The sequence below is a fragment of the Protopterus annectens genome, chromosome 5.part0 (assembly GCF_019279795.1).
Source record: "Protopterus annectens isolate FY-2018-M chromosome 5.part0, PAN1.0, whole genome shotgun sequence".
NCBI lineage: Eukaryota > Metazoa > Chordata > Ceratodontiformes > Protopteridae > Protopterus > Protopterus annectens.
Window position 1 is genome coordinate 552,429,717 of NC_056735.1, and position 15,151 is coordinate 552,444,867.

Sequence of the window (15,151 nt, forward strand, 5' to 3'; positions counted from 1 at the left end):
CTGAAATTCACTCTTTCTTACAAAATATTAGGATTCAAAGTTAATAGAGCTTTGCCTACACCCCCCCCACACACACACACACAATGGGCAGGATTCACGAAGCCTCCGTGTAAGAGTTACAAGGCTTACACGGAGGCTGCAGTTAAATGGTGTGACGTCAGCATGTCATGCATATGCATGAGGGCATGCTGAATCACACCTAAGGCTTACACGGTCCGTGGAAGACAGTAGGGGCATGTCCGTAGGCTGAGCCCTGCAAACGGACACGCCCCCAGAAGAGTAAAAGTCCCGAAAGTAAACCCCCATGACAGAGTCCATGGAAATGTGAATAAACACAACACAACACATGCCCCCACAGACTATGAACATAAAATATATAAATGAACATTTTATATTTTTTTTAAATTGTAAAGATGTTTGCCCCTGAGTGCGCTTGTTTGTGCGGGCGTGCCCATAGCTAAGCCACAGTTAGCAGTCAGTGGAAAAGCATATAAGAACTAAATATGCAAAGTAAGCCAAAAAGCAATAGCGTAGTGGTAGAGATGCCGGCTGAAGAGCAGGCAGTCATGGTTCAAGCCCCCACAACATCACTATTTATTTTTAGTGAAATAAGCATGAAACAAGTCCCTGACATATATGTACACATATAAAATTATATTTTATGTAAAATGTAATGAAACTGGCCATTTATTTTGAAGAAATGTGAGATAACAAAATAATAAAAAATGCCAGATGTGCCTATAGCTGTGCTACAGTTTAACAAGTTGTGTGCATCTGCCCGTAGGTGAGCAGTGGTTTAACAGGTGTAAAATGAGTGCCCGAAGGTGAGCAGTGGTTCAACAGGTGCAAAATGAGTGCCTGTAGGTGAGCAGTGGTTTAACACGCTGAAACTGTGTGCCCCTAGCTGAGCTGAGTGTAATATGTGTGCTGACAGCCAAATGAAGTGTAAACCAGCGTAACCCGTTTGCGCACAGCTGCGCACCGCGCCAACAAGCTAACCGACGGGCAACGTTGAGCAAGTTGTAACAAAACTGCCGTTACACAGACACACCTCCTAGCCTGTGTAGACAGTCATAAAATATAAAAAGCAGCAGCCAGGTTTGAACCCAGGACACCATGCATCATAGTCAAGGTACTGAACCACTAAGCCATGACAGCTGTACTTAGAAATGCAGTAATAGCAAATATATAGGAAGGAATAGAAAGAGGAGCATGACAAAGCAGGTTTTGTGAAGCTGATACAATTCCAAGATTCTGAAGAGGTCTCCCGGTGTGGAGACGAAAGCGCTTAATGTTTGCACTTTATATCTAAAGGAATTTGTTTGTTGGTCGTTGATGTTCGTTGTTGGAGGCTTACTTATTAAATAATAAACCCGTTTTACTTTATCAACTGCTACCTGCTTACTGTGCCTACTTTGGATAACCTTCATTGCACCGGATCTTGGCTTGATCTAACAATTCCAAAATGGCCAATCACAGATAAGTGCGGGAAAAACGGCATATATAAGCCCCATAGGCAGGAATACACAGCATAACCGATTGTAGAACCAACTTGCAGCCAGAATGTCAGGTGTAGGTGAGGGTAGTTGCTTTCGAGCACAAAGGTGGGGCATTGAGGATTCCAAATATATGGTTTGGCTCCTTGTCCACAATTATGAGGCCCAGCTCATGCAGGGCCAGGTCCTGTGGGGAGCATATAGGGCTGAGGCGTGGGACCGGTTGGCTCATGATCTTACCAGTGCCACAGGGATACCAAGGACTGGTGAGCAGGTCCGTCACCACCATGCGGACCTGAAGAGATGGAAGCAGGACCAACTGAACCGTTGGATCCAGGAGGCCCGGCAAATGCCCAACGCCCCACTACTGAGTAAGTTACATCTAATTATTTATGTAAGAAATTAACCTAGCTGACATTATGGAGATGTGTATTCCAATATTACTTTATTTATATTACAGCTGCAGGTGTCTGTTCTGCGAACCGTAGAGCCTATGGCGATAGGCTGGTGTGGTTGCGCCACCAGGCAGGTCAGTAATCCTCTCCCTGTAACTGTAAATAAATATAAAAGTATGACAGTTAGCAAAAGAGTGCAGTGTAGTCACTAAGTAATAAAATGTGCAAGTAACAGCGTAAGAGGGTTTGCAAGTATTGCTTGATTACAAAAGTGTGTTGCAGTCTGTAATCCAAACAGAAAAATGAAAATGTCTGAAATAAAGTCTGAAATAAAGATGTCCCACCTGTAATATAATAGTACACAACCTGCAGCAGGCTGAAAAGTAGAGCTGCAGAAGCTGAGTAAAACACAAGTGAAATATATCCCTGTTGAAATACAGAAACATGACAGAAGTGAGACTGTTGGAAAGGATTGTAATAACTACAGGTAAAACATGTCAATAAAGCCTAGAAGTAAGTACCATCCTGAATTGTAAAAATAAAACAAGTGAGAGAGTGTGAGAAAGAGTTATGAATCCACCAATAAAGTAGTAATAACTCCTGAATAAAGTATACTGCAGTCAGTACAGAATTAAATGAATGTGACAAGCAGAACCAAACTGCGAAATGTGTTCAAAATGTTCCTGCAGCTGGAATGTGTAACCCAAAATCTGGATATGTTGCTCTCAGTCTGCAATATGCAGATAGTATGGTTGTCTGAAATACCAAACATCCACAGTTGTCTATAGCTATATAAAGCAAATGTAGCATGATGACGTAGCTGAACAGAGCCAGATATGAATGTGTATGAATAAAAATGAAAATGTATATTGATGTAGCAGTAACATTCCTATCACCAACTTGAAGTAGTTATCACATAGGAAACTGCAGGTAGAACTGTAGTGTGTATATATATGCAGCTATTAGAAATGTACATCATATGTATTGGTATTTGAAGGTGTTAATTAAATTTTCTTCACCCTACCCTATAACCACATATAATCAATTCCACGTGAAATTGGTATGTGCAATCACAATTAACACCCCTGGACATTTGTCCTGTTGGGTCATACATATTTGCATGTACTTTGATGCATCTGCCCTGTTCATACATCCAAACCTGATGGCCTGTTGCCATCAATCAACCCTGCATTTTGTTGGACTGTGCATTGCTGTTCATATTATGCATGTGTTATGCTTGCTGTTCAATGGTTTGAATATCTGGGTGTTTGGTTAATGGGAATACTAATACATGCTGTTACAACTAATTGTGAATGGTATTGTATGTTACTAACCCAAACTGTCATGACATAATGCAAAACATAGGACGACAGGGAAGGCAGGTTCCAGCGGACCCACCTCTCCCACCTCAGCTGGCGAGTGCACCTGGCAGTAGTGCCCAGTCCGGACCCTCCTCCGGTGGCCCTGTGCCACCTGTGGGTGGAAGCGCTGCAGGGGATGGGGCTCATCCCCCCTCTGCAAGTGTAGCCGGAGGAGAACAACCACTCACCCTCCGTAGCGTCCGGACTGTGGTGCGTAGGGAGATCCAGGAAGCTGCTCTTGGGCCCCTACGCCAGCTTGAGGCACAGGTGGCACAACTAACGGGTGTGCCTGCTGCCCGGTCTACACAGCCCCCAGCACAGCCCCGTCCTGTGCAGTGAAGGCACAGTGGCAACTGCCCATGGGTGGGGATATCAGTTCCACTATTGCCATCTGTGGGTTCATGGGCTCTAGATATCCAAACATCCGTCCCTGTCCATTGTGTAACCCCCCACATGTGTCATACACCGCCCCTGTATGCATCTTGTTTGTCTTGTCTGTTGACCTACCCAACCTACCTCCCCAGCTATACCAACTTCCTTTACCTGACATACCACTCTCACCTGAAAAAAAAAAAAAAAAAAGGGCACTCTGTACCCACAAAAAAATTATGCCCCATACATAGCTGCCCATTTCGCATACATGTCTGCTGGACATGGAAACTGTCAATTACAATTGGCTGTACAATAAGTATTACTGTTGTCCTCAAAGTATTATTGTTGTCCTCACACCTCTCTCAGTGGTGGAAGGTTTCAAATGTCACACCAAATTACAAACATATGCACAGCTGTTGCTGGTGAAGAAATGGGCAGCTATGGGCCTTACCTACATCCCTCCTGCAAAACCCAAGCATGTTTCCCTACTGTATTACCCTCTTTGTGACCCCTTTTTCACCACTTTCCTGTCTCCCCATTTTCATTTCTTTCAAAGAAAATAGCGCGGGTGTGTGCAAGAGTAAGCACTTTTAAGCGGTTGTAAGCCGGTGTGCGCAGAGCTGAACGCCAGTGCGCATGTGGGAGCTCCGCACAAACCAGCGCTAACCTGGTTACAACTACTTAAAAGTGCCTTAGTCATTCTGAATGACAGGTCCTGTAGTCTGCTCAAAAGCAAAATAAAATCCCACTGTCAGTCCCAAACCCAGGACCTTGGAAACAGTAGTCTGCATGACTTACCACTAAGCCATGACTGTTATATAAAAGCATTGTGCTACAATAAATATATCATGTAATAGTAGGAATGAATGTAAAGGGAATATAGGATGTGTAGTACACAAAGCATGTCATGTATATTTACTGTCAAATCTAGTGGATTTCTATAATAGTAGTGTGTGAACAGAAACAGCCATGCTAGTTGGTAGCTAGTAGGTAATAATGTCACTGTAGCACCTTGTAAGCCACACACATACTCACAGCAGGATAATCACTGCCCATACCCCACAACCTCTTACAAGAACACTTCCGGACCAAGTAATAAAATATGTGGAGCAAAGGGCCAAAAACAGGGACACATTCCAAATAATGCTACAACAAACTTAGACAGTTCAGAGAGTAACAGGTTCTGCATTTTGTTGGATGTTTGGAAGGGTATGAAGTCTAAAACTTAAATGTTTGTCACTATAGTCTGACTTGAGCCCAGAGAGATTTGCCAGAAAGAGCTGTTCATGAGATATTGACCAAAATATGAGGCAGAAATGTGGACAAACTGCAAATATCTGTACACTTGAGAGGTCTGACACTGCCATATTTGAATAGTTAAGAGCCTAGACATAGCAACAGTGACTGAGTTACAGGGATGCCCCACAGACTCCCTGTGAAATGTACAAACAGTAGGCAGAAAGGTGTTACAACACATGCAATGGTAACTATGAAGTACTGAAAGTATGCACCACTTGCACTGCAGAAATAGTGTAGTAATACATATGCTCATGCTATCCCACAGTCACAACTGCAGAATACCAGACAATTTAATGGGTGTACCCCACTGGTATGTACCATTCCATGAGGCAGATAAAAGATGCACCAGAGAGTCTCTGGGGCCTGCTCAGCAGCATACTCAAATACCCTAATAGATGCCACACCATTGCCAGACCACACTGCATGCAGTAACACCCTAGCAGATATAGCAAGCATTCCAAGGTGTGAATGTACATGGAAAATAGGAAAGCCACAGCAACACACTACAGTCAAGACACCTAGCAGGCATACAAGTAGTGAATGTAAAGGGCAAATATTGAAGCCATAGCAACAAAGTGCAAGAGCCACTGCTATACACCAGTTACACCACATGTCCCACAGGAAAGCACACACCCACATTAACAGTAGTAGTAGTCTTAGGTGTCAGTGTACATACACACTTAGTACAGGAAACTGGAGAAATGAATGGAGAAATGTTAATCTACAACACAGCCAGAAATATGAGAGAGATACTAACCTTTACACTCACAGAACAGTGTCCACAGCATACCAGCATGGTCCCTGCCCTTAAAATCTGAAAGGGCTATGCCTATCTCACATACCTTTTATAGCACTGTCCTGAAATCACAATGAGAACTGCAATCAGTACACAACTGGCTGCATGCAATTAGCAAATGCTGGCTAACAATTGGTGCAGAGGCCATCACATGGACATATGCAGATACCTACAAAAGCATGCTGTACTCCCAGTCCACACATGCAATACTTTCATTGCACCCTGTGGAGGTAGGGAGACAGAGAGAGAGACAGAGAGAGAGAGAGAGAGACAGAGAATAAAAAATTAAACATACACAACAAAACCGGTCAGCAACAACCACTTGAAAGCTGACAACTGGCAAGTGGAGCAGCAGGACACAAAACCAGATGGCAACACAAGCAGCTGTGACAAACACAGGTAATGTAAAGTAATACTATAAAAGTCTACATACTGTGAACCCTCCATATGTGTCATTGGTCTGTATCCATATGTATATGAAGATGTGCAAAGGGCAGGGGACATACAGCAACTATCAGTGAAGGCTGTACATACATATGTATGTGAGAGCATCTATGTGCACATATCAATGTAGGTTGAATGTAGGTTGTAGTGCAATGTACAAAGTAGGTTTCACAGTTATGTATGTTTAGCAGTATGTTAGTGTGTGTATACAGTTCTGTAAACAAACATGTTGATATACCTATCTATCATATGGATACGTATGTATGTCAATATATGTATGTATGTATATATATATATATATATATATATATATATATATATATATATATATATATAATATGCATATATGTATACATACATAGAGAGAGATGTAGGAATACATAGTCAGATGTAGATAGATAGAATATGTACAAACATATATATGTAATACACACATACAGATATAGATATATGTAGATACATATACATAGACAGACAGATCTGACTATCTACAGGTATGACTGTATATGACAATCTCACACTCACCCTGTCCCACCCTCTGTCACTCTCACCCCCTCTCTGTCACACACCCCCTCTCCATATCTATAGCAATATATGTACATCAATATATATATATATGTATATGTATACAGACATATATATATATATATATATATATATATATATATATATATATATATATATATACATATATATATATATATATATATATATATATATATAGAGAGAGAGAGAGATGTATATATATTCTGAGTGAGGCACAAGTGTACAGATGTATTGCAACAGGTGCCTGGTGACAAAGGCATGGAGTGAACACCAGTGTCAAAACTGGAGTACCATACCCCATTTCAAATCACCTACACCAGTAACCACCAGATATGTGATTGGCTGCCCACCACTGCATGTGTCAGGGGTGAACAGGGTCATAAATGTGTACAATAGTCCCCCCAATGATATTCACAGTGGCACACTATTCCTGGAATACCTGCACATGGTATGTGTCAGCAGACATGGTGTGTCAGCTATGGACATGTAGGTCAGTGTACCCTTCCACAGCACACAATGGCTGCCACGGTATGTACCTCACATGACAGCTACAGATATGGAGAAGGACACAGTGACATGTACAACACTGTGACAATGCACTCAAACACATTACCAATGCACAGTGACTGACAACACCACAGAGTACACACATACTACCCACATAGAGGTTACCACTCCTGGATTTGCATACTTAAGTCACACCCATGACAGATGTCCAACAACCATAGTAACACCTCACACCATCCACAACCTAAATGACTGCTGTGTGTCGTCCGTGACACTGCAATAAAGAGCACATGGTGGAGATACAGGTTCCTACCCACAGATATGACATACCCTGCAATAAACCACACAGTGATAAGAAGCAAGACTCCCCATGAGTACATGTCACACATACCCCTGCTGAATGTTAGTCAGACAGGTAATATGCCATATGAGTCACCCTGTGTAACTGTTTGACAGCAGCAGGTACCATCACATCACATGTGTTACAATGGTCAGGGTAGCAGAACAGTATGCTGCTGTAGTCCCAGGGGCAATAGCATATTGTATTGTATTGTATTGTAATGTATTGTATTGTGTTGTATTGTATTGGTATGTAGAGGTGCCTCCTTCATGGAGTGAAACCACTGCTGCTGTTCGCCAGTGTACAGGTACATATCCTGTTGTCAGGCTAGTGTTACATAGCACTTCTATATGTGTGTTTAGCTCCCCTTGGAGTTCATGTAGCATGCAACCGGGGATACCATCACGTCCCATTCATGCTGTGTATTCTGCTTTTCTGAGGGCGGCCCTCACCTGGACATCTGTGATAACAGGGAGGTTACAGTCAGCTGGGATCAGTATGTCTTATTTTGGGGGAGAGGGAGGGGGGAAACCTGCACTGAACCTGTCTGCCACAATGTTGCCAATATCTGTGGGTTCAGTGAATTATTTGTTGTTGTGTACTAACTATGAGCATAGTGGAGGGTTTCTGACCAGGTTGCTAACATAACTGAAGAAGGCCTTGTGGTTATCTGTAGTGTCCCTGTTGATTTCCCTCTCAAAGTTGCCCATGGATGTTTGTATGAGAGAAAATAGCTCCTTACTAGTGCTGGTCAGACATGCCTTCCCTTTATGGAATTATGCTCTGTCTTGCAGTAGCTTTCATCTTTTGTTATACAATCTGTCTATGGCTGGGGTCCACCAGACAGGATGCTGTCCCTTTGTGGAGAGTGTCTATGTCTTATATGGGATTGCATGATCCATGCATTCTCAGAGATGTCCATAGAAATAATTTGTGAAGGGGTCAGCATTGTGGGTTGTGTCTTCCACTGGCCCAGTGGGCTGAAAGGATACCATGTCACTGTTACAAAGTGTAAAGTTTGCATTTGAAATGTTATTCACTGTAGTCATTTGTGCTGGTGGTGGAGGTGGGGTATGTATATCCGGGGCAATTAGTTTGTGGTCAGCTCACAGTAGTTGATGATGTACCCCATACAGTACCTTGATACAAACTCTCAAAGTGATGAGGTGCTTTGGACCTGAATCAGTGTTCTGACTGCTGGGGTTTGGTAGTATGTCGTATGGAGTGTGCCAGTTACTGTTGCACAGTTGTTGGCTGAGCACTGATACCTGGCCATTTACATATGTATCCACCAATAGACAGACAGATGCTATATATGTGAGATATGTTGTATCACAACAGTCGAGTAGCATGTGTAGTATGTGTGCCAAATTCTGCTGACATATTTTGCTGATATCATGTTATTTCCTTTTCAGGACCATGGCTCACCAGCAATCCAGCTTACTCTGCAGCTGAGGATGAGGAGATACACCAGAGCCTGGTGCGGGATTATGCAATACTCTTTTCCCGCACCAGCCAGAATCAGCAGGAGAGGGCTGCACTGTGGCAAGACCTGGTCCGTCGGGTAAATGACATAGGCATGCATAATAGGACATATGAGCAGGTACGATATCACTGCAGTGATTTAATCAGAAATGTCCGTCAGCGTGCGTTGGATATCCACAGGCAACAGGTTGCCACAGGTGGTGGGTGGCTACACATCCCCACTCACCAGACTGGAGGGACTACTCATAAGTGTTGTGGCTCCAGCCTGCCAACAACAACAGCAGCAGACCTGCATTATGATGGAGGCTGGAGCCACGCAGCAGCAAGACTACGAGCATGCAGGTAATATGCCATATGTATAGTTGACTGTTGTGTACACTGGTAGTTAATGCATGTGTGAGGTGTGTCCTTGGTTTGTAGCTGTCATCATTGTATTTAATGTGCAAGTGTGATATTCTCAATATCAGCAGCTGACCTGTGAAAGGCGAATGTTGTACTACTGACCTGTATCATACTCAGTAACAATGGCACAGTTGTGCCCACTGACATTAATTTCCTCACTTCTGCAGGTCCCTCCGGTATAACAGCAATGCAGCCTATCCTTGCTGGTGAGTGTGTATTAACAATACCTTTAATAGTCTTGATATTAATAGTAATATTAGGCTCACTGAGTAGTGCTCTGTGTATGCATGCAGGTGTGTCTGTGTCTGTGTGTTGATATCTCGCATACTGAGTAGTGTGCAACTGTGTGCAACTGTGTGCATGTGTGCAGCTGTGTGCGTGTGTGCAACTGTGTGCATGTGTGCATGTGTGCACCTGTGCACGTGTGCATGTGTGCATGTGTGCACCTGTGCATGTGTGCATGTGTGTACCTGTGCACGTGTGCATGTGTGCATGCGTGCACCTGTGCATGTGTGCATGTGTGCATGTGTGGATGTGTGGACCTGTGCATGTGTGCATGTGTGCATCACTGGTAATATTGTGTAGACATTGTAAACTGTGTTTCCTGTTTCCCTCCCACAGGTTCTGGTGCTGCTCTGGTGTCATGCAGCAGGGAACCTGAATCAGGTGCCATGGGTACTGATAATGATGACATCTGTGTTATGGCACAGGAAGGTATAGGGTCCGTCATTGGTCAGCCAATTGACAGTACACAGCTGTCAACCCCATCAATGCGCACAGTTATCCTGCCAATACACCCTTTGTCACCAATGTCCCTAGGTGATGGACAGGATACAGTGGGTATTGTCCAGGGTAATGTGGTATCTGTGGCACATGCTTCCCCACACAGCAGCCATGGGCATGGCCCTGAGATGGTACCACACAGACAGATGTCCAGGGGTTCTCGTGGGAGCATCCGTGGGCATACTGCCCCTGTCAGACGTGCCCACAGAGGTCTTACAACCTCAGCTATGTTTCAGGCTGTCATGCAGGCACAGTCACGTATGAAACAGTACACCAGACAGGGTCTGAGGGAGCTAACAGCATGTCGCACAGCCATGACTGACAGTATGCGTGACATTGCGGCTGCCATCCGTAATTTCACCGATGTCATAGACAGACGTTGTGGGGACATATTAGACCAGTTCCACAACTACATGTCCATGAGCCAGGGTGATGGTGGACGGTTGAGGTGTCGTGGGTATGCCAGCAACAGCAGCAGCTGGCAGTCGCCGGATGACAACAGGGCGCGGCTGCCCCATAGTGCCAGCAGCAGCCCCAGCAATGCTGGGTCTGTGCTGTCATCAGACCACCCCAGGAGACCACATGCATGTGGCTCTGGACAGGCCCGACAGGGATCTGTGTCCAGTCAATGAACACCTGCTTCTGATGACAGTACCCAGTCTGGACTGGTACCAGATACGGTCCGTAGCACCCCTGCAAGGCACAGGTACCATGTCCGTGGCCACAGACACTGATCTGTATGACCTGGCAGGTACAGTCTGTGGCTGTCCACAAACACCAGTATATGGCAGCCATGAGGTGGAACTGTGTGCATCCATACACACATGCGAATTGACAAAACCTAGGGCTACACGCACACACTGCATCAACATTGCCCCACCTTGTACTGCTGTCCCTCACCAACACACATACACATAAATGTCAATTGGTGGTATCGGTGGCTAACTCAGGCATACCAAGTTCACACCCTGTGCATATGATGAAACTGTGCCACCTCCTGCAATCTGTAACATCAGTGCAGGTACAGGTTAACATGTTGCTGATGCACAGGGTGACTACATAGATGTGTAGTAATAGTATCATGTTGTTAACAGTACTGTGTGCTGATATAATTGTGGGTCTATCCCAGCATGCCTGATGCAGTAAGGGTATGATTGTCATGTACTGTTGTCTACATCCATGGTAAGTACCATAGTGTATCATCTGCATATGTTGGCATACTGGTGGTAAGGATGTCAACAGAAGGCTACATACATAGGTAGCACAGGGGATAAGGTAATGAAAGTATTGATACGCAATGATGGACATGTAAACTGCAAGTGGCATGTTGCCCACACTAGACTCTGCAATGCGGATGTTTGAGGATGTTGATATGTGTGCAGTACTACACGACTGGTACAGGACAAACAGGAGCACCCTAGCACTGCAAGCTCACATCTCATACCATGCTAGACAGCCCCAACACACAAAACTAACTGTCATAGGAGGGAGAGTCCCCATACATGTCAGGGATACTGTGGTGGCAGGCCAGGTAGCATACATCCTACTAAATATGGAACCACTGAGTGAAGGCTCAGTGTCTGTTATTTGACATGTGTATTACTGCAGGTATGAGCACCTGGGTTTCCATCCAGTTATTGTACATCCTGATGGTACATGGGCTGTACACTGGTGTGCGCTGAGACTGGACCCTAGCCATCTGACCTGTGTATTTCCATGTACATGTGTATAGTGCCTGCATATTTGCACTGTTACCTACTGGAAGTGGTACAGCTTGTTTGTTGTACAATGGACTACATGCAGCCCTGCTTACTGTAGCTTTGTTTGCATGCATGTTTGCTTGCAGTTACCCTGGAACACTGATCCCACTTGCAATGCAGAGTTACAGAGCTTCTGTGGACTCCTAGTGACATCTGCATAGCTTACTATATGTATGTCCATGTCTCACTTGACCGAACGTCACTGTTTGTCCTGTTCACATGTACGTTGCCTGTGACACATTGCATATGACTTACCTGGCATTTGTCCATGTGAGCAGTCATATATGCCAGTGCTAACTAATCACAGGCACTACACCCTCACATACTCACCTTCTGTTGAACCACCTGCTTCGCTAGGGACGGCTTGCACCTGTCACCCCTGGGCTTTTGGATATTGGCAAAGGCTCTTGCTACCCCCATAGTGCCTTTTTTAGGCAAGGCTCAAAGGACAAACCCACCTCCATAGGTATCACAAGGGATAAGAAACGAAGAGTAATGCTACTCAACGCCAGAAGTCTAAACCTCAAGATGCACGCACTCGAAACTCTCCTTAGCATGGAGAACATCGATATCTGTGCAGTAACAGAAACCTAGTTCAGGGTTACCGAGAGCACCCCAGCACTACCAGGTTATACCTCATACCATGCTTTTCGACCCCAAAACTTGGACCAAACCACAAAAGGAGGGGGAGTATCGATATTCATCAAAGATACCCACACCTCCAGGTTGGTGGCAAAGCATGAAGCATCAGAGACTATCCATGTGCAACTAATAGTGGGTAAAACTGCCTTCCAGTTTATAGCCTGCTACAGACCACCCTCCCAAACCCAGGAACCCCACTCGGCCTTCCTGAGAACACTGGAAAATATGAAGGTCTCTCCAAACACCATTATATTGGGCGACTTCAACTACCCAAACATAGACTGGGAGCATTACTCTAGCTCCAACACCCTAGCCCAAAGGTTCCTAGAATTTATAAACTCAAATGCTATGGAATAACTTGTTACCACTCCCACAAGAGGGGAAAACATACTGGACCTGATCATCACCAACATGGGGACTCTATGCTCCAGACCAGAAGTGTATCCCTCACTGGTAAGATCAAACCATAAACTAATCTCACTGGATATTCACATCCCAACCCTACCCCATGCCCAGAAAACCACAGTGAAAAACTTCTCTAAAGCAAATTTCACACTCCTCAAAACCGAGGTGGAATCCTTCAAAGCCCCGGGGCCTGTGGAAAATACGGCCCAGACTGCAGAATCCTTTATAAACGCATTCTATGAACACCTTCAGGAATGCATGGATCATGCGATCCCAAATAAAACCAAGACCCAATCCTCCAAAGGCAGACGTCCTGTCTAGTGGACCCCAGCCATAAACAAACTATACAATAGAAGGAGGAAGCTACTAAATGATAGAGCAAAATCCCAAAAAGGGAAGGCATCACTGATCAGTATTAGCAAAAAACTACGGGCACTCATAAAATTGTCTAAGGCCAGCTTCGAGAGAAAATTGCACAGGACACTAAGGATAATCACAAGGCTTTCTTTAGTTATGTTAGGAACCTGGGTGGTAATTCCCAGATATGCTCAGAATTATTCTAAAATGACAAAAAATACACCAAACCCACAGACATTGCCAACATCCTAGCTGACAGGTTCAGCGCAAACTCCCCCCCCTCCCCACCAAAAGGGCAAATATCTATGCCAGCAGAGTGCTGCCCCCCTGACATCTCAGATGCTCAGGTAAGAGCCGCCCTCTCCAAAGCAAAAAACACAGCATCAATGGGACCAGACAGTGTCCCGGGCTGTGTCCTACATGAACTCCAAGAAGAGCTAAACCCAAACACAAAACTACTGTTCAATCTCAGCCTTACTACAGGATATGTGCCCAAAGAGTGGCGTACAGCAACGGTGGTCCTTCTCCATAAAGGTGGTGCCTCAACGGATCCTGGAAACTATTGCCCCATAAGCCTGACTAGCTTGGTCTGCAAAGCTATGGAAAGGATCATCATGGACCTCATAAATAAAGATATTGGGGACCTACAGACACTGGATACTATCCAGTTTGGCTTTGTTAAGGGCAGATCCTGCCACTTAAACCTGGTCGATTTCTTTGAAACAGTCCCCAAGGCCATTGACGAAGGCAAGGTGGTCCACACAGCCTACCTGGATCTCACAAAAGCCTTCGATATACCCCACTCGGGCATTATAGATAAGCTCACCAGCTTAAATATAAACCCCTATGTCACTAGATGGATTGCAAACTGGCTCAAGGACAGAACCCACATGGTTAGAATTGCTGGAGCCATGTCAGACTCCAAACCAGTTACAAGTGGTGTCCCACAAGGCTAAGTCCTGGGACCTCTCTTGTTCAGTATATATTTCTCGGAGGTACAGGCCAACACGGAAGGACTGTGGCTGACCAAGTTCGCAGATGACTGCAAACTGGCCGCCATAATCGACTCTCCAGCCGACACAAGCATCCTCCAAAAGGGCATCATAGAAACAGACAACTGGTGCCAGAGCCATGGCCTCAAGCTAAATGCCAAAAAGTGTATAGTCATCCCCTTGGCAAAACAAAGTGCCCACAAATTACCACATAGGTGGTAATCCATTAAGTACAGAAGAAGTAATTAGGGACCTGGGGACCCAAGTTGATAGCAATTTCTCATTTGACAACCACGTGGTCAAAGTGGTTAGAAAAACATTTTATATAGCCCACCTCATCATGAAGGGATTCACATCTAGATCAGGGAGGTCATCGTGCCTCTTTACTCATCCTCATCAGGCCCATAATTGAGTACAATGCCCCTGTTGGGATGTACCTTACCAGACACCTGCAGCAACTGGAAAGACCCCAAAAGTACCTCACCAGGAGAATCAAAGGGCTCAAACAGATGCCATATGCTGCCCGGTTAAAGAAACTCCAGCTCTACTCAGTGGCATACCGCCTGTTCAGAGGCGATCTGTGCCTGACGTATAAAGCCATGTCCAACCCAGAATTAATGGACATGCTGCACCTCAGAAAATCCAAATCCCATCGAGCTACGTGCTCGAGAGACTTGAACCTCAGCACTGAAATAAATAGGACATGCTGGAGGGACGGATTCATAACCCAGAGGCTCCCTTCACTCTGGAATAAAATCCCAGTCCAGGT